Source organism: Psammomys obesus, unplaced genomic scaffold, assembly GCF_907164565.1.
Source record: "Psammomys obesus unplaced genomic scaffold, mPsaObe1.curated_primary_1811, whole genome shotgun sequence".
Classification (NCBI taxonomy): Eukaryota; Metazoa; Chordata; class Mammalia; order Rodentia; family Muridae; genus Psammomys; species Psammomys obesus.
In genome coordinates, this window is record NW_026596085.1 from 12,489,020 (window position 1) to 12,512,932 (window position 23,913).

The 23,913-nt window shown below is 48.2% G+C and overlaps 1 protein-coding gene across 2 annotated transcripts in view; it reads right to left on the reverse strand.

Annotated features, from left to right (window-relative positions):
* Tafa5 (TAFA chemokine like family member 5) overlaps positions 1–23,913 on the reverse strand; it is a gene marked incomplete at its 5' end in the record, with an annotated part of 215,732 nt that overhangs the window by 55,498 nt on the left and 136,321 nt on the right.

The window sequence follows — 23,913 nt, forward strand, 5'->3', positions numbered from 1 at the left end:
ATCTATCTATCTATCTATCTATCTATCTATCTATCTCCATCTATTTATTCACTATGAACCATTAATGCCACAAACATCATTTATACATCCATCATCCTTCTACTTACTCTTCACTCATATTCCATCATCTGTGTATAACTCATCTAGCCACCCATTATGCTATGCTATGTCTCTCCATCACCTATCCACCATCCATCCATTATCCATCATTTAGCAATCCACCAACCAGTTTCTTCTATCCACATACATTTTCACTATTTACCTATCATCCATCCATTCATCTCCTATCAATCATTCACATGTCATCCATCCATCCATCCATCCATCCATCCATCCATTCATCCAATCACCCTTCCACTCATCTACCTACCTACTCATACAAACATTCAAATGCCTGGGCACTAACTAGTGTGTTATGATTTGTATGAAGCCATCAGTCTCTGGGTATGAAGCTCTCTTCTACTCAAGTTGATCTGACTTGCCTCCTTGATCTTTGATATCTAGGTCCCAGCCTGTGAGGGACAGAGGATTCTTGCCCATGAAGCCACTGGCAATGGCCCTGTTACTAAAGACTGAACTAACTTGGACATGAGTTAGCCATGGACTTGGCTTTCTTCCCACAGAGGTCAGAGGCCCTGAGTGTCCTTTCACACTATCCCACTGTGTGACATGTTAGCTGGGTGACCCAGGACAACAGGCACAGGGCTAGAATGAGGTCAGAGATGTATCCAAATCCCGAAAATCTCATCCTGAGACTGGTAGGAGTAGAACTGCTCCCTCCTTGCTTTCATGCCTACATGCCCCAGGACATATAGGCTGGCAGCCCCCAACGCTCAAAGAAGTCACATGTAGTCACAGATCTGGCAACTGGATGCAAACAGAGCTTTACCAGCATGCCAGCCACAATCAACAAAACCCCAAACCCCTCCCCACTCTCCAAGGTTTATATAGTCCTTGTGCACCATGGAATACAGGGACTTGAGCTGCTTCACTAAAAAACAGGCACAGGCTGATGCACTGAAGATCATCTTAGAGCTGTTGTTTCACTTGAGGTGTAACACTTGAAGAACTGTTTCAGAGAGGGACTTTTCTCTCTCTCCCAACATACTGCTGGAACCTCGGACCTGACCACCCAAGTAGCCTGGCCAGCAGGTCCCGAGCTCCCATCACAGCCCACGCTACCATAGCCACCCACCACTCTGGTCACCTGACTGCTCTGCTTCACATTCCTCTTGGCGAAGGGCTATAATTGCTGCCACAAAGGGCTGGAACACCCTTCAGAGAAGGCCTTCTCCCCCAGGCACCCCCAACTGGACCCAGATCCTGCAGACCTCAGCTGTTCCAGACTCTGTTTCATTCTTCCTGGCTGAGTGTGCGGAGGTGTCCAGATACCATGAGGGCCTGAGCTTAACTCTGAGTCACATCCCGCCAGCTGGGGAGGGGCCATGTGTCCTCTGTGTAGAGACCTGCCCCATCTCCTACACTCTAGAAAACTTTGCAAGGGGACAGATGAGAGATGGCACGGGTTTGTTTTGACCCCATCTGGCCTATGAGCAGCCCTGAAACTTCCCTGGAGGTCACCAGGAAAGTTGGAAACAACAGGGCAAAAAGAGAGACAGAGACAGGTGGCCTCTCTGCTACAGCTGGGGACCGTGGCATGTACACAGCAGGAAACAGGCTCCTCACTCTTCCTGGAGGACTTGTAGCACTCTGACCTAACTGCTGAGGCACCTGCCTGTCATAGGACCACAACACTAGTTATAGCAAAATTCACACTGTCTCTGGGTCTTAGTTGTCTCTTGGGCCACCTCACTCCCACCGTGCTGCATGAGTGGGATGTGGCCCTGTTTCTGAATGCTAAAAATGTTGTACATGGACCACTTAGACTCTTCAGAATGAGCTGACACAAGCCTCCCTCACCAGTCTGTCAGGGGCATCACAGCTACCTTTTCTGGGCTCTGCCCAGACCATCTCTACCAACGTCCACCTAAGCAAATTGATCTAGAGGTCAGTTCTCTAGGTCACTGTACCTTTTCTGCAGTGAAAAAGAAAGGCCCAGAGATTCCTGGCTCGGAGATATGACAAGAACAGGTTGGGAATTCAAGATCATTCCAGAGGAATTTTGAGATGTATGACCTGGCTGTTCGGTGATGGCCTGACCAGGAAGCCACCCAGGGTCCTGGATGCTAAGGGGTCAGAGAGGCATAATGTGAGTCAGAGGCTTGGCCACCCAGTGGTGGCTCCCCTCTTGTGCAAAGTCACTCTGCCAAACAGACCTGCATCCTTGTTTAGAAACAAGGTTTTGAACAGCATCTATCTATAGACAGCAATGGGGTATGAAGAATACTGCCACAATGAGCAGGGTTACTATTCTGGCTGGCAGGACTTATGATGTGGACCTTCTGTCAGTGACCCTTCCTCAGCCGGTGAGAAAAGCATCAGCCTGCACTCTTGCCTCCTGAATGAAAGCTGGCCAGACGCCCTGGCATCCAGTGCTTACATCTAGAGGCTATTCTAGCCTCCAGTGACTTCAGCCCAACACTTCAAGAAAGAGCCTTTCTTAGGCAGTGGATCATGAGCACTGCTGAATGAGTGAATTATGTAGATATGTGAGACACTGGTCCTACACAAACAAACAAAACAACAACAAAAACCCAAAACTGCACCATTAGGAAAAGATGCAGGAGAGTGCTTTGTGCATCCAAGATGGCCACTTGGTGGTGGCAGTGTCTGCAATAGCAGTGGGGTGGGGCGGGAGGGTGGGGATGTCGTTCAAGAAGAGGCCTTGCACTCACATCTGGATGGTCACATGCTGATGGTGGTTATGGTGGGGCTGTCCAGGAAATGGGACTTTGCACCCAGTTCTCTCCCTCAAATTTGAGGCAAAAAAAAAAAAAAAAAAAAAAAAGCTTTCAGTGGTCAGTTGTGAGAGAGCCCGTTTAGAAAACCAATGAAAACAGAGAATCACAAGCCATAGGCTGCACTCAGAACAGAGCCCCCGCCCCCCAAGCCCTGTCACCCCTACTCAAGTCAGGATGCTGCCAATGACTGTAAGCTTCCACACCAGGAAAGTCCATGCCAAGTACAGACACCTTGCACTTGGATCTCTGCTCTCACCAACTTGTGGGATCAGAACATCAAGGCTTGTGGGATGAGAGGACCTGCCATGGGCTCCTCTGTCCTGTCAGGAGCAAAGGTCTGGGAATGGAATGGAAGATGGGGGTGGGGTGGGAAAAGCCCAGGTATGAACATAAACCAGTAGTCACTAGGGCAGAGGGGTGGTGTTTCATAATGCTGCCCTCCTCCTCCTCACCTGATCACTACTCCCGGGCAGCTCTCTGATATGGTATCTTCAAGGATGGCCCGAGGACTTGCTATACCAATGCAACCCCAGCGCCTCATCTGATCACTAGAGCTTTAGGAACTGCCTGAGAGGCCACATCTGCACTCAGAGGTCAGTGTATACCAAGGACTGGAGCGTTGATGAGGTTTCGAGAACCCTGACACCCAGTGTAGTGGTTAAAGGTCCCAAATGTTAAATGTACTCCCAGGGACAGAGATGCAAGGCAGAGACTGGGGTCTCACCTATCCAGGAGGCCCAATCACAGAAGAGAGAAACCAAACCTCAGGATGCCATGAAAGAGAGGAGGCAGAGGGAGAAATGGATTTCGCCTACGTCGCCTGGCATGTCGGAAAAGTCAGGCCCTTTGGACAAGGTTGAGTCCAGATCTGCAGGAATCATGGAGTAGCTGTAACAAGTACTGAAGTGGAGACCCAAACAGGAGTGTGATCTGTGGCTCTGGATGCCAGTAAATCTAGGTGTCTCAACCATGCTCCTCCAGAAGGTTCTAGGAGAGGCCGAGGACTCCACTGCCTCCTGAAGTCCTGGGGGCTGTCGACAATTTCCATGCTCTTGACTAGTAGATGTGGTAGCAGTTGGGTCTATGTCACATAGCCTTTACTCCTGGGCATCTGTGTCTAGACTCCCTTCACCAGGCAGTGACCATAATGGATAAAGGTCCATCTTTCTCTCACAAGACTTCAATTAACTTGATCAAAACTGGAAATGGCTTATGTCTCAGTATACTTCCTATTTCCCAGCATGCCATTCCTCTTAAAGGCTTATTTTCTCTTCTACATAGAGATGTATGTATGCTTGAGTGTACGACTAAACAACAGATGTACAGGTACCATCAGGGCTAGAAGAGAGCATCAGATGTCAGATCCCTTGGAACTGGGGTTACAGATGGTTGTTAGCTGCCCAGTATGTGTTCTGGGAAGAAAATCTGGGTCCACTCAGTACTCTTAACCACTGAGCCTGTTTCATCCTAGCCCCTCAACCCTAGAACAAGATGCTTTATATTGAGTGCCACCAACCACAGATGCCCACCTGCAGCCAAGAAACAAGAATGCAGGCTTGTCAAGGGCTGGGAAGATACCAGAGTAACAAGGAAAGTAGGCCGGATTGTGTAGAGTCCATGACACTCTCCCTGGGTTCCTGGACAGGGTGCTGCTGTTTGGTCAAGCCACGAGGGAGAAGCTATGTTTTGATAACAGACAAGGATCATCTATCCTGCTTGCAGAAAGGATAGACCGACCACTCTAAGTTAAGAGTGCTCCACCTGAATGTATCCTCAGAATCAGAGTGGGCTGTCTGGGAACCTCTCCCTGTTGGCTTTTGAAAGACTCACACGTGTGTGTGTGTGTGTGTGTGTGTGTGTGTGTGTGTGTGTGAGAGAGAGAGAGAGAGAGAGAGAGAGAGAGAGAGAGAGAGAGCTCTGCTAAATATGCTGCTCATCCCTTCCTGGCTTGTGTCCTGTTGTCTCCTGAGCCTCTAAACTGGAGGGAATCACATTGTGATAGTTTCCTGAGTGAAGGCTGAGGCAAGCAGCTGAGATATCTTCCCATCTCTCTGGGCAGTGAGTCCTTCTGGAAGATAGAGTCTCAGTTGGGCCTAGAGATCTTGTTTCACATTTCCACACACTGGTTCCCAGCTACTCTTTCTTCCACAAGAGTTTGACCATAGTTTGGAGCACAACTTTGTGGCCTCATGAGCACTCCACCCTGCCAGGATTCCTATAGCAAGGTTATTTCTGTAGCCACTGCAACAGGAGTCCAGGGGAACTGACTTCTCTCCACTGCACTGGCCTCCCCAGGTGACAGTTTCTTCCCCACAGTAGTCTGTATGCACAAGACTTCCGCAGACCAACCCACTGCCTATGGTTCTAAAAGATGCCTGGTGGGTGACCTGTGCTGTGGAGACCCTGGTCCCTGCAGCTCCTATTCTACTCCAAGATCTGTACACAATTCTACTTTCCTCTTCTGGTGGGTCCTCCCGGGCATCTCTTCCATATCACAGTTTGGTCTGTGGTCTTTGTTTTTGAGAATTCAATATAGCTGGCATTGACCTGGACTGCAAGATAAGCAATCTCCTGCCTGTATTGGTACAGCCCGTGAATCTTTTATTTATAGTGTTGCCCCTACCAGGGGCAGGATTCCAGCAGAGCCTGGGAATTTATGTTAAACAGGTGGGGTTTCAGTATCAAACACTATGTCTATTTCCCCATAGGGCAGCTGGGCTATCACTACCATCCATATCCACGATGGTTGCAGCAGCTACTAGAGAGACTCTACAAGAATCCTCAGGCCTCTGTGATTCCTAGACACCCTCCCTTTTAAAGAGGGGGAAACTGAGGCTCAGGAGGCCTGCCCAGGACTGTCAGAGAGGAAGAAAATGCTAGACATGGACCTAAGAGCTCCCGGCAAACATGACAGCTGGCCACCACTAGATTGTAAGAACAGCAGAGAATGCTGGAGCCAGGGGTCCTTCAAATGGTATGGAGAGTGCGGAAACCAGCAAGCTTTCTTCAGAAGAGGGCCTGTCCATTCTGTGTTTCAAAATGGTGGTAGAGGACAGCCCTGTGTACCTTTGTCTAGGTTTACCCCCCAAAGTCATTGTGACTTGAAAGGGTATATCTGGCATTGCATGCTTCATTTTTCTTCTTGGTTCTGCTGTGTGATTGCTTGCCCAGTGAGACACTTATCCCCAGTGTCATCAGATGAGCACTGAGTTTCCTTCCTGAAAGTGAGTGGTCCTCCTGTACACAGACTAGACTCTTAACCCTGCTCAGTTCGGCCAGGCCCTGTAGCCTCCCAGCACCACCTCGAGACTCATTCAATTCTGAGACTTCCCAGGCCCACAGGCCCACCATACTCCTGGTGCCTTGGGCCCTTCCCAACATGGCCAGTAAAATATGGGTGTGAGGCCTTGATCAGCACTACAAGATTTATTCTATCTAAGTCCTGCTAGGACTGGGCTGTGCCCTCTGTAGCTTAAATACCCACCCTTCCACTCAATTCCTGCGGGGTCATTTGCGCAGAGGAATCCAGTATTTGCTAAAACATTCATGTTTCCTATTTTAACAGCATGCTCATTTTGCTCATTTGTCCCTCTCAGCTATTCCCTGGCTCCCTACCTGCTGCCACCATCTCTAATCATTTCCACAAACACACTGGGATAAGGAAAGCGTACCAGGATCATGGAAAGACAGAAATTAACACCGGAAGAAAGACATATCCCTGCTCCCTGACCTACTAGAGAGTTAAGAATCAGTCTTGTACACTCTTCCCAACCCCAAGCAGGTCATGAAATTGTTTTGATCCATTGGCACTCCTGCAGGAACAGGAGGCAGATGTATCCACCTGCCAACTGTATCTTTTTGACAGCACACAGGGGCATCAGAACACTTAACGAGAGTGTCTTCCCATGCAGCTCTCACCTCAGACCCTCACAGTGCCAGGACATGGAATGTTAAAGATGCCAAGGGATGATGGGAAGTGTCCTAGTGAAATACTGGTCACCATCCATACTGGAACACGTGCAGCCAACCAAGCAAGGCCACAGCCCATGCAGATTTATCAGGCAGGCAAGGAATCCTTCTCATAGCTGCCAACAGGGAGGATATGTCAAGCACCAGCTATGGCTCTATCCACAGCTTCGCTGGCCTAAGAACTGGGGTTGGTTAAGACAAAAGGCATCCAGAGCTAGGCCAAAGCAAGAATGTATGGGAAATCACGTGGCCCAGCTCTGGTGCTGAGCAGCTGGGAGGTAACTTGAATGGCTGGGTCCCTGATTCTGCTGCCCGCCCAGCACCACTCACCACTAAAACCAGATTAAAAAACAGAGGGAGTTTTGAAGTCTGAGATTTAAGCCCTCATCTTAGATTTGTGCGGACAAGCTTGGAGGGCATGAGGCAGACAGTGGAGCCCCAGCATACCCAGGTCAGATGCACAGAGGCCCATCCTCCTGAAGCTATGCCCTGAGCTCCTAGGGTTCTCCCTTGTCAGCCCCATTGGCAGTGTGTCCTGTCACTCCTGTAGGACAGTAATCAAGGCCCAAAATGGAGCATCGAGTCATGCTGATATGGATTAGCGCAGAGTCAATACCCAGGCAGAAGCATGCTTTTCAAACTCTGCATTGCCACCGATAAAGCTGATGCTGGCCTGTCAGAGCAGCGAGGATCCCAAGGAAGAGTGAGGCAACATAGAATTATGCCACCTGAGTGCCTAGCAAGCATGCTGAGAGGTGCTGTGCCAGCGATGTCCTTCCCTCTTCCTGTCCTAGGAGCCCCACAGGTTACTTGGGTATGGGTAGGGGAGCAGACAACACCTGTGTTGGTCGGCTGTCCCTCTTGTAGCTGTGCTATTCTCCCTGCTGCAAGGGCAGTAGATCCTGAGTAACATGGTTTGGCATCTTCCTAAGTTTCTCTCATCCAGAAGGAAGAGAGACAGCCAGGAACCGAGTGTGAAGATAGACAGACTTACTTCAGCAAGGTCTGACCCTTTCAAAGAGGACCCCAGAGACATGTGCAGGTCAGGGGGTAGGTGACATTGTATTAGCAAGGAACATGAAGGGACAGGCATGAGGGAAAAAGGAAGAACCCTGTGACTTTCACTGGAACTTCTATAGAGGATACGAGTATCAGCATGCAGGGCCCAAATGAAGCATGGAACAACAATAATAACAACAAAAGATGTAGTCTTGCATACATGCCAGGACTTGACAACCTTGGTTCAGAGCACCAAAGGCCCTGAACACTCTGGCACACATAGCAATTAATCACTCACGCATGCCCCAGTGCTGGGGCTAGTGACCACTGATAACAGCTTTCTTGCTGGACTTTCAAGAATGGCAACTACAGGGGAAAGAAAATAATCAGAGATATCAGGTAAAAGTCTTTTAGTCCAATTATAACTTCCATTCCCAAAAAGGCAAGGAAGTGGTGCCACTGAATGGGAACATTCAGAGGAACGTTATGCAAGTCCTGGAGGGACATGTGAATACCTGGGATCTCATACCATACCAGGATGAGGGGCCGCAGAGTAGCTAGCTGTGAGAAGGAGACACCATCTTTCCATCTATGTGAGAAAATCAGCGGGACTGCCTTCTACACCCAGCTAAAATACCACACTCTGCAGACCAGGACTGGAGAAATGACTGACACTAGGTAGGTTCTTCAACCTTAAGGTCTTTTTCGTTTAAGGATAAATTCAAGGAACACTTGGCAGCAGTATATTTTGGGTGATACAAATTATTTCCATTTTCATCTCTATGTCCTCCTTTTCCCTTCTGTCTAAATATTCAACACTGAATGCATATTGTTAAGATAATTAAAGTAGACACTATGGCAGCAGGGAGCAAATATGTGTGAAGCAGGACAACTTCCCACAAGCTGTCTTCCCTTGATAGGATGCATATCCAGGAGCCCATACTGAGAAAGCAAGAAGTTTTAGTCAAGGATCAAAATAGGTCTGTGGATGAAGTCTCTGCATGTTGGATGATCTTGGGAATCCCCAGGTGACAGTTTCATCTGTTTACTGACCTTGCCTCTCTGATGCTACTTCCTGACCTTGGTTTTGGTATCCTGTCCACTTGATCAAACAGAAAAGTCAGACCCAAGAAGGCATGCAGCTCCAAGCGCAAGACCTGGGATCAGTATCCAAATGGTCTGCCTCAAAGCCTCTCATCAGATGTAACTTGGTTCATTGAGGAAGGCACCCTCTTATCTCCCTTGTAAACCTGAGCCTAGATCAGGCAGCTGAGCTAATGATACTATAACTTCTGAGTGGGACTGGACCCAAGGTGGCATGGGTGAATGTGCACAGGATGCAACCAATGTCCTGTCTGTCTCCACAGGCCTCAGAGACCAAGTTCATTGCCAAGAGCAGTTGTCTGCTGGTGAATCAGTTAAGTGCAGGCATGTTGGCATCTGGGAGATTCCTCTGCCAAACAGCATTCTTCCAAAACTGGTGTCCACCTCTGCTATAATTAAAGACAGTAGAGTGAACTGCGAGCTCCATCAACCAGAGTAAAGGAGACTCCAGGTCCAAAGCCAGGCAGCCAAACCTTGCAGAAAGAGATGGGGCATGAGGAGCTGGAAATGCCTGACAGAGGACAGAAGCCCATGTTCCTTCCACATGGTCCTGAAGGCCACCAGGACTTAGGACGTACTAGTCATAGACGCTTCTGATGCTAGGAAGCCTGGCAGAAGAGGGGAAATTTTTCTCATCTTCTGTGCAACTGGAGCGTCAAAGGTGTGATTTAACAGGTGGATTCTGTTCCTCCAGGCTTCCATGTCTCAGAAATACAGACAATTCACCCGTGTTTTCTGATAAATACCTATGTGCAATGGACCCCCTGGCCTCCTAATTTATGGGTAATGAGCAATGACAGTTTGACTTAACAAGGCTTAAGATTTTCATTCAAACAGATAAGTTAGCACCACCTGTCCCAGCCTTTGGAAATGTTGTTTCCAGGCCTTATTTATTATCCTGAGTAGAGTCGCCAGGGGCCCATAAAGCCAGCTGCGGAGAAGCTGTGGTTCATAATGATCTCCATCATAGAAAATCACCCTCATACAACTTGGGAGGTGCTTCATGGTCATCAGGGCCGTGACAAAATGCTTGTACCCAGAGGTTTTTGCATTAAGTGATGAAATGGCAGAATGGCCAGGTCAATACCAAAGGCTCCTAAATCCTCTTAATGCTGCTGAGAGCTAGACCTGGGGCTCCACTCTAACTGGGCCATACCGGTTACCCTCCTGAGCCCCGTTCACACACACCCTCCAATCACTGAGCTCTGTGGCCCCTTCTTGGAACTCCTGCAGCACGGGGCTGATCCAGTCCAGAGCCTCCCATGAGTATGAGTTCACAGCATGCAGGCTTCAGACTCTGACAAGGGCAGACTGACGTGGCTGTATGGATCAAGTGCCCCCAAAACCTGCCTGCCATGGCCTTTTAAGGGGTCTGTATTTGAAGTGTCCCTCTAGCAAGAACCTTTGTTAAAAGAACATTCCACATCCTCTGTGGAAACCAAATCATAATAACCTCTTAAGAGAAAAACTGCCCTAGATCAAGGAGCTGTAACCAACACTGCACTTATTTTCCATAAAAGCCACTATTAAGGATGGCAGACCCACACATGCACACAGTGATTAGTGGCCAATTACAGGATTACGGATGGGCAGAGCTAGGGCAGAACACGCTAACAGCCCAGAGCAGTCATGTGGGTGAGATTCAGCCACCCTAAGAGGCTCTTGAAGATTTATCCATCCCAGAGTCCACACTTCCTTCCTCTCACCATGGCTCACCCCCTCCCAACTTTATAGGATGAGCATGTCTGCAAAGCCAGACTAGACAAGCTGCTTGTAAGCTGAGGTTGGTAGTGGCCTGGCCTGGGGACAAAATGGAGGGGGCTGGTGTCAAGGTGGTTGTTTCCTGGTTCCAGCTATTGATTGGCCTTGGAGTATGTGAGATGTCAGATCCACAGCTCAGCTTTGCCACAGCCTTCAAGGTGACCAGCAGGTTCTCTGAGCATATAAAGCAGGAAATGTGGAAGAGGCATCATCCCACAGGTACCTTGCTTGCCATAGTGGCTCCATGTCAAAGGCACCATGAGACCTGTCTCTGAGCCATATAAGACATCCTGTTTAGGGATACTGAGACCTTCCTGGGAAGAAAGGAAAAGTAAAGAGCACGTACTCCTAACTGAAATCCCAAAAGCAGGGTGAAATCCCTGGCCACCTAGGATGGTTCACTGAGAACTGAATGCCACAGCAATGATCCAGATACATGGGCTGGGGACAGCAGGTAATGGAGACAGTGGGGGCTCTTCCCCTTCTAGGGATGCAGGATGTGAAGAATGACTGACACACAGATGCAGAAGTGAGGCCACAGCTTTGTAGGCTTCAAAAGAAGGAACTCTTTTATGTAAGAAGTGGGAAATAGTAAGAGCTGGAGGGGACGGGAACTCCACAAGGAGAGCAACAGAACAAGATAATTTGAACACAGGGAACTTCCCAGAAAATCATACTCCAACCAAGGACTATTCGTGGAGATGACCTGGAACCCCTGCACAGGTGTAGCCCATGGCAGTTCAGTGTCCAAGTGGGTTACATAGTAATGGGAAGAGGGACTGCCTCTGACATAATCTGATTGGCCTGCTCGTTGATCACTTCCCCCTGAGGGGGGGAGCAGCATTACCAGGCCATAGTAGAGGACAATGCAGCCACTCCTGATGAGATCTGATAGACTAAGATCAGAAAGAAGAGGAGAACCTCCCCTATCAGTGGACTTGGGGAGTGGCATGCATGCAGAAAGGGGAGGGAGGATGGGATCGGGAGGGGAGGAGGGAGGGTCTTATGGGGGGATACAAAATGAATAAAGTGTAATTAATAAAAAATTAAAAAAAATCAGTAGCAGAAATTAAAAAGTATCACTTACTTTTATTATAAATTAAAAGCAACATATGCATGATACATAAAAGTCCTAATTAAAATAACTATTAATAAAAAAATTTTAAATCATGAAAAAAAAAAAAGAAGGAACTCCAGGGAATGGGGGAATGCCTGTACCCAGAGCGAATTCCCAAGTTTCTCTACAGATGGAATTCCACATGCTCATCTGGCCCACAGCTACATCTTCCCAAGAGTCTGGAGATGAGGCAATGGCTTAGTCTATCTGCCAGGAGTCACTGCCCTAGACTGGGCACCTTGCAAACAGTGCATGCTGATTTCCATGATCCCAGAGGCTGCAGGCCAAGGTTAAGGTATAAGCAGATTTGGCATCCGATAAAGGTTTGTCTCCTGGTTCACAGGTAAGAATGATCTCTGGAACTTCTCTTTCATAAGGGCACAGACCTATAACCTAGTTGCTGGGTCAAAGACCCTTCTTCCTAACCTCATCTTTCGGGGGAGGGATCAGGGTTTCAATCTTTGGATAGGGAAACCTCAGACATTAAGAGCAGGGCTTGCACTCCTGATGAGATCTGATAGACTAAGATCAGAAGGAAGGACAGGAGGACCTCCCCTATCAGCGGACTTGGGGAGGGGCATGAGTGAAGAAGGGGGAGGGAGGGTGGGATCAGGAGGGGAGAAGGGAGGGGCTTATGGGGGGATACAAAGTGAATAAAGTGTAATTAATAAAAATAAAAAATAAAAAAAGAGCAGGGCTTGCCCGTTGGGTGACAGGGCCTCTCTCTCTTTCATCTCCAAGGACAAAGTGGATCAGCAGCAGGTGCCCAGCCCATGAACCCAGTCTCAACCTCTGCACCAATGGGACCTGTTCTGCTAAAGACCCCAGCACGTACAGGCAAAATTCTGCAGCCTTGGCAGTCAGAAGCCAATGGCTCTTGTCAGGAATCAGAATGGAGGAGGAATTGAATTAAGCGGGCAGCAGTTATAATGCAGTGTGGAGCACCAGGGAGCATCAATATTCAAGCAAAGCCCACAAGATAAATAAACATCAAAGGAAGAGAGCAGGCGCAGAAGCGGGGGAGCACTGACGTGGAAGGCTCCTAACACCCAGTATGCAATTCCCGTGTCAGAACCCATAAGGCTGCAAATACATCAAGCTCACAGTTACACTATTTCAGGAAATGTAATTCTATTAGAAGTTTTCCAATCTTTCCTCCCTTCTTCCCAGCTCATCTCCCAGGGCTGCCCGTGGCTCCTCCTATTACAACATGCATCGGCTCCCAGGTAGCTGGACAAGACAGGTGGATAATCATGCCATTTAGATGGCAGTGACCAAGCTGGGCAGGTGTGGGACTGGCTCTTTGCAGGTATCCTCTGGGACACCAGATGCGCTTGGCAACACGGGCATGTAGCAGCACAAGGGTGAGCAGCTGTCCCTCCCCTGCACTTGAGGCACACCCTGCAAACAGCTTCCCTGGTAACCTACTCAATTTGGCCACATAGGATCCAGGCTATATAGTGAGAACCTTTGGCTGACTGCTGGGTAGATGGCTCCTAAAGTTGTCCTTCCCCCTCTCATGAAGATCCCAGCCATCAGCCATGTGGTGATGGGGCAGGCCTTCACCTCAAGAGGACCTGAGGAGTTACCCCATGTAGTATTGACAGAGCATGTACAGCCTCAGTTCAGCGTCTCACCAAGGTAGCAAGGGACCCATTCTGTTGTTATCCTCAGGGCTGGCACAGTTTTAGGGCTGAAGATCCACATACGCCTTGTGATGCTGCAATGGTCACCTCTGACATTGTTTATCTGATAAAGCCCAGAGCCCATCCCATCACACAAAGGGGTAATATGCAAGCCATACTCTTAGCTAGTATAATAATAAGCTCCAACTATACTGATCTTGCTGGTACAAAGGAACATGGGTTTGGGCAGGAAGACCTCTTGTGCTTTCTATTCTGTTTTTCTATAAACATAAAACTTCACTAATATAAGGCCTATAATTAAAAGAGAATATGCCGGCTCCACCCAGACACAACAGAACAAGCCAGGTGGCCCACAGCTTATCTTTCAGCTGAAGTTAGCATCTTCCTCTAGCAGGCAGGACGGGGCCTAGGGGCTCACTACACAGCTGCAGCTCTCATAGGAAAAAGAAAGAAGGCCCCAGGCAGGAAGAGTACAGTCTCTATCACACTAATGGGTACATTGGTCTCTGCTTTTGCTCCCATGAACACACAAAAAAAGAGCAAAGGCTAAGGCCTTTTCAAGGCAGCCTGCATACCAACGACCTGTGGTACCCACCCCTTGTTCTCATGGACTGGGCATAGGAGACTGATGGGGAAGAAAAAGCACCCACCACCCCCACATTGCCAACCCCACCCTGGATGTTTATAGAGGTAGAAAGGAAAAAAGGAAACAGAAATGGGTTTGTTAACATTCCAGGGGAGGGGGGGAACCACACAAATACACATGGTAATCTGTGAATGATGGCAGCCTCCGCTCGAAGCTGATTAGATGGTACGAGATGATTAGCTAATTAGACATAATATAATCAGAGATGAGGCCCATCTCCTCTATTCCACCTCAAAAAAGTGTTTTGGAATGTTACACAAAATCATCATCTCAAGAAAAATGCTAGAACTTCCCAACAAGGGATACCAAATCTGTCAGCTTTCCAGTGGCAGAGAAGGTGAAACTTGAGCTCTGTGTCATAGCACAGAGGACAGGGGTCAGAGATAAACAGGGCCTGAGTTCAGGACCCAGGCACAGGGTCCCTCTCCCTACAAGGTCAGATGGTGTTTACAGCACAGAAGGAGCACAAGGCCTGTAAAGTCAGGACTTGATGCATCAGACAATTAGATTTCTCTTTATCAATGTGTCCTATTAGCCAAAGGGCAAGGCACCCATCAAGTTAGGGCACAGGCAATGGACTCCAAAAAAGAAAGCAGAGGGTCTCCTGTGATGCACCTAATAAAGGACCAGGAACCAGCAACAGGCAGGGGCAGGTAGACAATGTGGGGAGGTAGCCATTTAACTCCTCAATAGGGCACCTGACCATTTTCAGAGGTAGTGCTTAATAGAGAAAACCAAGCCACCGCCACCAGGAAATCCCATGTGCTTCCAAGAGGGTGGCTAAAATTAAAGACTGAGGATGGCAAGTGTTGGCAAAAACTCAGAACAAATGACACGTCCATGGCTGCAGGTGGCCCATTAAACAGTACACCTGCTTTGAAAAGCACTTGGCAGTACTGATAACCACTGACTCACAGCTCTACCACTTCTTGTAGGCGTTCCTGCAGAAAGATATGCACACGTGGTAACCAAAAGATCCACATTTGTGTTTATAGCAGTTTTGTTCATTATGAATTAGAATTCAGAATAATCTCTGTAGAGTATACAAACACAACAGTGCGGTTGCAGAACAAAACTGTATACATTGGAAAAAGCCTTTGAAACACTGCTACACAGGTGTTGAATGGCTCTCAGAGACAGCACATGGTGACATCAGCAGCAGAGGGGCTTCTTGAGTCCAGCTGTGGAGTCCAGGAAAGCAGACACAGGGCAGCAGAGACTCTGTTCAAAACCATAGCACATACACACACATGCCTATTGGATGTCTCAGAAATGTTTTTACAGTATAATCACTTATTTTGGACCTGTAGTTTCATGTGGTACTACAATCTTGTCCTTACAGGTGTATTTGTGAATCTGTGTAGTGGTGTAGATGTTGCTCCATTAAGACCATCTGAAGATGTGGGAATACAGCTCTTACGTTGCGATTTCCTCCCAGGGAAAACCTTCCATCATGGAAGAAAGCTTGTTAAGGTAAGGATGATCTAAATGAAGATGAAAAAACTCCATTCTTCAGGGAAGCACCTCAGCCTCGGAAATAAACAACTCAAAAGCTTTAGGAAGTCCCTAAAACAAACCAGATTCAGAAAAACCCTCACTCCCCAAGCATTAAAAAAAAACAGCAAGGACTATTGAAAGGCACTCCCAGAAAAGCCAAGCTGCTTGGAAGAAAACATCCTCCACCTGTAGTGCTGGCTGATAGTGTACAGTTTTTCCAGGTTCTGTGAGCCATTAGCTATGCTGGGGTGAACTTTGAGAACACAGCTGTCTTGGATTTCTGCTCCTATAAGAAACCCCTCATTCATACTGCTGTAAGTGACCCAGTCAACTTTGCTTCACCGTGCTGGACTTCAGTGGTATTACTTAGGTCTGTCGTCAGTTTTCCATATCTGGGGTGAGTAGTTGTTCACTCATGACTCTCAGTAACTGTATCACACAAGATGGAAACTAGACCCCAGGGGATGGTGTTCTTGGGGACATCCCAAGACATTAGTCACTAATGATCTCCACACCATTCAAAGGAGACACAGTTGTCCCTCTGTACCCACAAATACTCCTAAGTCCCTAGATGATCAAAAGCTTTACATTATAAAGTGTAATGTTGGCAGGAAGATTTATGTGCTTCCACTGCTAAGCTTTCAATCACCTGTGGATTACTTGTAATGCCTAACACAAAGTAAACACCACATAACTAGCTGTAATTCCATAATATCTAGGGAATAATGGCATGAAATCACACGTTCAGTACAGATGTATTTACAAGAACACTTTAACCCTTCCTTATGCTACATGCTTGGAAAGTAAGGCCTGGAAGACAGGCTGATGTCCCTTCATCCTGCTGCTCAGGTAGTTAGACTATGATCACAGCAGGTGCCTTGATGGGACTCCTCACCTTCAGCTGTGATGTCAGCTCGCACAGCCGCTTACCCTGAGCTAAGCAGCCAGCTTAGGCATTCCATACTGAAGGGCTGGACAGCATCACACTGGGAGAATGTCTCTAGAGGAAAAGGAGACAAAGTGCTTATGGACCCCTTGAGTTATAACACTGTTATGATCCGTCCAGGGATGACAGATGTATCTGGTGTTCATCACAGCAATCTGTTCTCACCCCACAAAAATCATAAAAGCCACACCAGAATTAGATGCCAAATGGGTTCAGGGACAAGTTCAGCTCAAGGTCTTGGAATCACATTCAACTCCCTTGGTAAGCAGGAGTGCTCCACAGTGGTGCTTGGTATCACGAATCCAGGGGAACCACGTGTCTGAGGTCATTCTCTTTCAATGTTCAAGAGATAACATTGGAACCAACATTTGGGGCCATTGCTGAAAAAATGCCCAATCCCAAGGAGTACCGGGATCCAGGGGCACAAAGCCAGGTCCATCTTGGAGACACCTAGAATCATCCACCCCTGCATCAGTCTCAGGAAAGGAGCCAGGCATGTCCCCATCCTATACTCACTCAGTCACATGATTAAAGTGGATTCTAATATCACAATGAAAGGCTGCCTGACTTTGATCTGCTCTTCAGCAAACTGTTTAATTTGGTCTGAAACCTCAGCTGCCATCAAAGATAGCAATGGGGTTCAAGGAAGGGTCACACAGAGCCTTCAGCCAGCTGGGGGTGGGGGTGAGGTAGGCAGGTCATCACCTTCAGTTACATACCCAGTGAGTCCCTGCCACACAGACCCTGTGGGGCACCTCACACTAGGTCTAACAGTGATCTCGCAGCATGGCTCACAGCACAGTGGGGATGTATGCATCAGGCAGAGGTTGCCTTGTCCTCCAGGAAGCCACCCTGAATTGCTACCTTTTCACTGTAACTATAATATGGATATATTAAGGAGGATGGAACCCAGGAGGTTATGATATGATATGTGATATCATATCCCCCAACCCCCAGACTCAGTCTCCAGTAGGCCTGTGGGGTGGGACTGAACTCCATCCATGACATGATTCCCCGAGATTCTTGGATCCTGTGACCGCGTTTCCACAGCAATGCAAAACTGATTTTGTTTTATGACACTGGAGATTTTGTGTGTGTGTGTGTGTGTGTGTGTGTGTGTTGGTGAAGGAGCTGGGGCACAGTCCTTGTGAAGCAGGACACCTGTTCCATCTCACTCTGAGTCTGGAAGGTATTGCTCCTGGCATGGGGTCTTGGGCTGGCCCTTGCCTAGGACAACTGGCTGGTGTTGCCAAGGTGGCTGGATGTACTGCCTGAAGATGTAACCTGTTCCTTAGGAGAACAGATACAGTGGCACCTCCTCCAGGAAGCACTCTACTGGTGCTTCAGTCTCAATGTATTGTTTCCTCCTTATGGCTTATGTCACGGCGCAGACTCTCTCCTGAGCCTCTCGAACACCCTCACTCTCCGCTTAAAGCCACCGGTCCCATTCCATCTCTTCCTGTACCCCAGTGTCTCAGGCCTGGACCAGCTGAGATGTTTCCTTGAGGGAACAGACATCCCTTGTGGCCCCATTTCCCAGCTGCTTGCTTTGAGCCAACTCTACCCCATGTGAGCCTATGTTTCCTGTTTGTATCTTAGAACCTCTCCAAGCTGCCAGCAGAGTTTTCTTGGGTAGAATTTGTGAAACTGTATGAAAATGACAAGGCCTCTTGAGACCTAGAGGAAACTTGGACAGTCACGTCATCTCCACACTGGCTGTGCTTAGATTTTAACTATATAAAAAGCCCTGTTGCCCCAGGTTAGGTGTGGCTGCAGTCTGGGGTTCCCAAGTATCACCCACATTTATATTCCATTCTGGGAGTCAGGGGCTGCAGAGCTGTGGCACTTGGCTAGCCACCCGCCCAGGTTGACGGAGCTGTGGACATCAACCCGAGAGAAACCAAGGAAACACAAAGCCACCATTTCATGGTGGCATGCTGGCTACCACCCTTCTCAGCAGAACACTCAGCATTCCACGGACACCATCAAAGACACTGTCAGCAGATATCCTTCTTGCCAGCGAGGAGTGGCTTGCAGCTCCGTGGCAGCATGCAGGCCTCCTGTACCCTTCCCCGGGAAGTGTCAGTGTCCCCCACCGGTGGCCTTAATCAGAGCATGCAGGCTGTCACCCCATGCTGGGTCCATCAGCCCTGGGTTTCCTGGAGAGAATTCCCTCAAAGATGTTTCAAAGCTATGTCTACTTGTACACGCTGATTATTCCCACACCCTGATTAAGTCACGAAGATGAAGCAGCAGCACGGACACAGTGTGTGGTGGGCACATTAAACATCAAGGGTGGGTCGGGCCTCCCTGCAACCGGAACAGCGAGATCCCCATGTTCCCGGCCTGGCCTTGCTCAAGACCAAGCCGCCTAGAATCCAGCTCCGAGCAGATACCATAGAGATGGCAGGCGGACCGGATGACACTTGTGGGACAATGTCAGACCCAGGAGATGGGCTCTCTGCAGGAGACGCTGCACGGAGGAGACAGCCAGTCCCTCCAGGTGGGACAGAATGCAGGGTTACTTGGAGAAAAAAGACATACCAAGGATGAAGCATACTGTGAGATTTAACAGAGACACACAAAGCAACAGGACCAAAAGCTAACCTGGGAGGGATGGAGCTCCCAAGCTAACCCCAGCCCTAATTATTCCATAGACATTGGTTTAAAGGATTACTTCTTGGTAAACCAATTATCTGTTGGTTTATTTTTCTTTCTTTGTTCTTTCTTTCTTTCTTTCTTTCTTTCTTTCTTTCTTTCTTTCTTTCTTTCTTTCCTTTTTCTCTCTCTCTCTCTCTCTCTCTCTCTCTTTTTCTTTGTGAGGAAAGATCTTATGTGGCTAAGATTCAGGCCTCTCTCTTCCAAGTGCTTTTGTCAGAAGCATATGCCTTCATCCTTCCCTTCTTCATCTTCTTCCTCCTCATCTTCCTGCCTAATCGGTCCAGCCACACCTGTAGACATTTCACAGGGTACAGAGAGAGCACTCCTGTCTTATTTTTGATGGGAAGCACAGCATCCTGCCTCCCACCACTCAGCAGGGCACTGGGGGCAGGAGTTTCAGAGATGGCCCTGCCATACTGAAGATGCCTTCCTTTCTTAGTTTTCCCAGCACCTTCACATAAAACATTCGAGGGTCTCATCAAAAAGCTTCCTGTGTATACACTGACTCCACGGTCTAAGAGTGCATCATAGTAGCTGATTGTCATGTGTCGAGCCAAATTTGCATTCCTGAAAAGAATTCTATGGGGACATGGTGCCTGGTCCTTCCAAATGAATGTGATTTCTTATAGCATGAAGGGCTTCTGTGTTTGGATGTCTAAGGCCTACAGTCTTTCTAGAAATACCTTCGCTGATTCTTCTACTGTCAGGATGATACTAGCTTCACAGAAGGTGGGTGGATGGTTAAGAGTGTCAGCCTTGGGGTAAACCCATGAGAGAGTACTTAGGTTAGATTAGACCCTGGGCGGTCCTGTGATGAGTCTTTTGATTAATTAAAATGGGAAGGTCCATCCTGCATGTGGGGGCACCTTTCATTGGTGATCCAGAGAGAGGGACACAGACAAAGGCTTTTGTTTTTTGCTTGTTTGCTGCTGCTGCTGCTGCTGCTGCTGCTGCTGCTGCTGCTGCTGCCATCACTGCCAGCCACTGCTTCTTTCCCCTTTGATGACATCAGAATCAACTTGCTTGGCCTTCCAGTGGTGACAGAAGACAGTGTCTCTCTAGAGTCCTCCAGGGCTCCAGTAGCCTACTGGATCTTCTGAGGCATCCAGCCTCACACACTGAGCAGTTGGGGAGTTCTCTCAGCCTCTCTGGTGTAAAGACAGCCATTGTTGGACTACCCACTCCACAGTGCGTAAGCCAAATCTAATAAGTGCTATTTAATATATCTTTATTATATTGTTCTATTCCTCTAGAGAACTCTGGCTGAGATAGAGGCAAGAAGTGGTTTTGAACATGTCCATGTTCCCAAGCATTTGAGGACAATTCGTTCCCATTCTCTGAAGTCTTGGTGATTCACTAGAGAAACCATGGCCTGGGAATTTCCTGTTAGGAGGCCTCGTGCTTTTCTGTTCTCTGATTCTCCTTGTCGTACTTCAACTCCTGAGACTTCTTGAGTCATTGTTGGTCATTTATGCCTTTCTATGGATGTCTGTGTTCTTTTCCCTGAAGTCATCTTATACACTTGGAGGCAGTCACCCGTAGGGTTCTATCTATCCTTGTCGATTTCTGTAAGTTGGGCAGACCGGTCCCCTGTTCCTTTGATGGCTTGAGCCTTCTGCTTTTCCTCTATGAACCCTTCCCTGCTCTCTTTCTATTTACCAAATTCAGGTTAGCCAATTTCATTCTTTATCGACAGCTTTCTAGTGCTTCTCTGTCTACCTGAACTCACAACTAAAGAGACACCAGTGGGCCAGCCTGAAGCTGCACAGTTTCATTAAGAGTTTGCACATTTCCAAAATGCCACATCTTAAAACTGTCCCCCAGTGTTCACACTGAAAACTTAGCCCCAACACAAGGAAGTTGTCATGAGAACTGCATTCTCATCAACAGAGTTATGCCACCACACTAGAAACCTGAGGACAAACTTTGGCCCATTTCAGAACTTTGCACCCTCAGCCTCTGGGCGGCCTTGACTGACGTGCACAGGCAACACTGGACTTGGCCTTCCTGGCCTCTAAAACAGAAAGAAAATGCATTTCTGTTCTTTATAAATTGCCCAGTCACGGGGATTTTGTTTGAGTGGGCTAAGAGAAACACATGGAAAGAAAAGTCTCTTCTCCTGGGAAAGCAGACCCTGCTACCCACTGTGCCCTCTGTTGCCCTGCGTGGCTCTCAGCTCTCAGCAAGAGAAATTGCTGGCATATGACCACCCGCCAACTAAGAGAGAACATGGTGGAAGGTTCCCCCAAGGTGACTGCCCAAGGTGACAGTAGGATGCCATCCTACACCACAATCCCAAAGAACCCAACTCCCACAGGCCCTTATACTCTTACCTACTCTCCCTCTGTCAGGCCTAATGCGGCCTGCGATGGCCTCTTCCATCCCCATCCCCAGTGCTTCTGCTGCATCACAGGGCAGAAGCAGGGCACTCGCTACAGCTGTTCTGAACCATGTTCTGATCCCTGCTCTGGCCAGTATCTTCTGTCTGCTTATAAGGCTGCAATGCTAGATGGCAGACTAGCCAGATTCACATAGCAACTCCTCAAAGATCCTACCACCCTTTTCCATACTAGTTAGCTACTTTCTTAAACTAAGCTTCTAACCAGCTCCAACATCAGAATCTGAGGTAATACACCTCCCCCAACCTGCTGGAGCCATTGGAATAAGGATTGCAACACAGGGACCCCTCATAAGAATAAGGGAGAAGGAACTGGCCTGGCATCATCAGGCCTACTCAAAGCCCTGGGTCTCTCTGTTCCCAGATGACGTGATACGGGGAATCACAGATCAGGGACTGCATACTATGTCTGGATTCTACCACCCCATTCTCTGGAGAATGGACCCTCATGGCCCATCAGCTAGCTGTCCTAACTGGGGCTAATGGACAGTGGGCTTCACAGAACTGTGACAGCAGCATGATCCTGGAAATCACAAACTCCAGGTTGGCTCAGCACACATGGCAGGCCCATTCTCATGACCAGCTCCACACAAGGGACTTGGGAGATCAGTGGACACTGGGGATCCTCTTCTACAACACAAAGGAGCAATGTGGGCTATTCAGTGTCCCAGTCCATCCTGAGGCAGGACAGAAAGGAGAGAAAGATTCTAGAGACCTGGGAAGGGAAAATGAGCCCCTCACCATAGAATCTGGCTGAAGTTTCTTGGAAGCTAAGAATCCAGACTTCCAATACAACTAATATTTGCTGTGAAGGTTGCCGGCATAGAGAGAATATTCCTCCTTATTTTTGTTTCTATATATCTTTAATAAAGTATAGCAATCATATACCTAGAGTTGTTCAGTTTGGATTCTTATATGTATCTATACACACACACATCCTAAGCAGGAGCTCTGAGGCTGATCATCTTAGCTGTGCATGAATATCAAATAGTAACTGGGTTGCAATGCCATGTTTCTGACAGTTAAGGACTGAATGGATCCAAGAGACAGTATGCCCAAATGACCTTAAGGAAACATACAGGCTATCAATGCAGTGGACAACAAACTCTGTGGCCACAACTGAAGCGGGGAAAGCCACTGGACTAGTTTCCTGTTGAGATGGCTCCTTGGTGTTCCCGATGCAAGTTCACATCCAGGGAACTGAGGCTCTCTTCATGTCCCCTCCCTCTCAGATGCCAGTCACAGCTTGCTCACAGCTCACCAGGGACCCAAGCTCCATGTGGACCAGGATGATCTTCAAGCATGATGGCTGTGCTTGCAAGGTGAAGCGTAGCAAGCATTTCCTAAGTCTCTCTCAGCTTCCAGGGGTTTGCAGCAAGCCTACCTCAGGCACAGCTAGACAACACTGGATCAAGTCACTGCCTGCTACACCTGACAAGCCAAGGACCACGAGGCTGCTCATGTTGGCAACCAAATCCTACACTATGAAGCAGAGACCCATGCTGGGGGAGATGGTGGACACTATCGGAGCCACAGCAGGCTGGGGCCTGTGGGACCAGTTTTGAGAAAACCACAGAGTTGTCAGTTGAAAGTCCATTAGGAACCTGGTTGTGTCTCCCCCAGATGCTGAGGTGCCATGTAAGGGCCTTCCACAACCCATCCTGTGGCAGGGCCCCTACAAGGTAACCCATCTGACCACTGCCGAAGAGGAGTATAGCCTGGCTTATCTTGTCATCCAAAAGCAAACACCCCTCTCCAGTATGACTACCTGTAATCTTTGTCTCTTAACTTCTGCAGGACATTTCACAGCAACAGGCCCCATGTGTGGTCTCTGGGGGCATGGCTTCTTTCACCAGCATCACAGCTTCAAGTCTCACAGTGGTCCAGCCTGGCTAGCCATTGTGGATGGCCACAGTCTGCTGACCTTGTGGGGTTGTGATGGACACTCTGCTGTGTCCACTCTTCAGTTACTACCATTCTGGAAGCTCTGGAAGTGTGTGTGCCTGTGTTCTGATCACAAGCTTGGTTTCTTGTGGGTATACGCTTTGTAGTCACAACACAACCCCATGCTAAACAGCTAAGGAACTCATGGGCTCTCTTTTCTCACCGTTGTGGAAGCTTTACTTTACTTTTCTTTAAATGCTGTTTTTCTCTTTCTACACCTATTTATTTATTTTGTGTAGGCGTATCAACATGCATGTGCCATGAGATGTGTGTGGAGGTCAGAGGACAACCTATAGACTGTTTCTCTCCTTTCACCATCAGGGTCCTGGGGATCAAAACTCAGGTTGCCAGACTTGAAGCATGT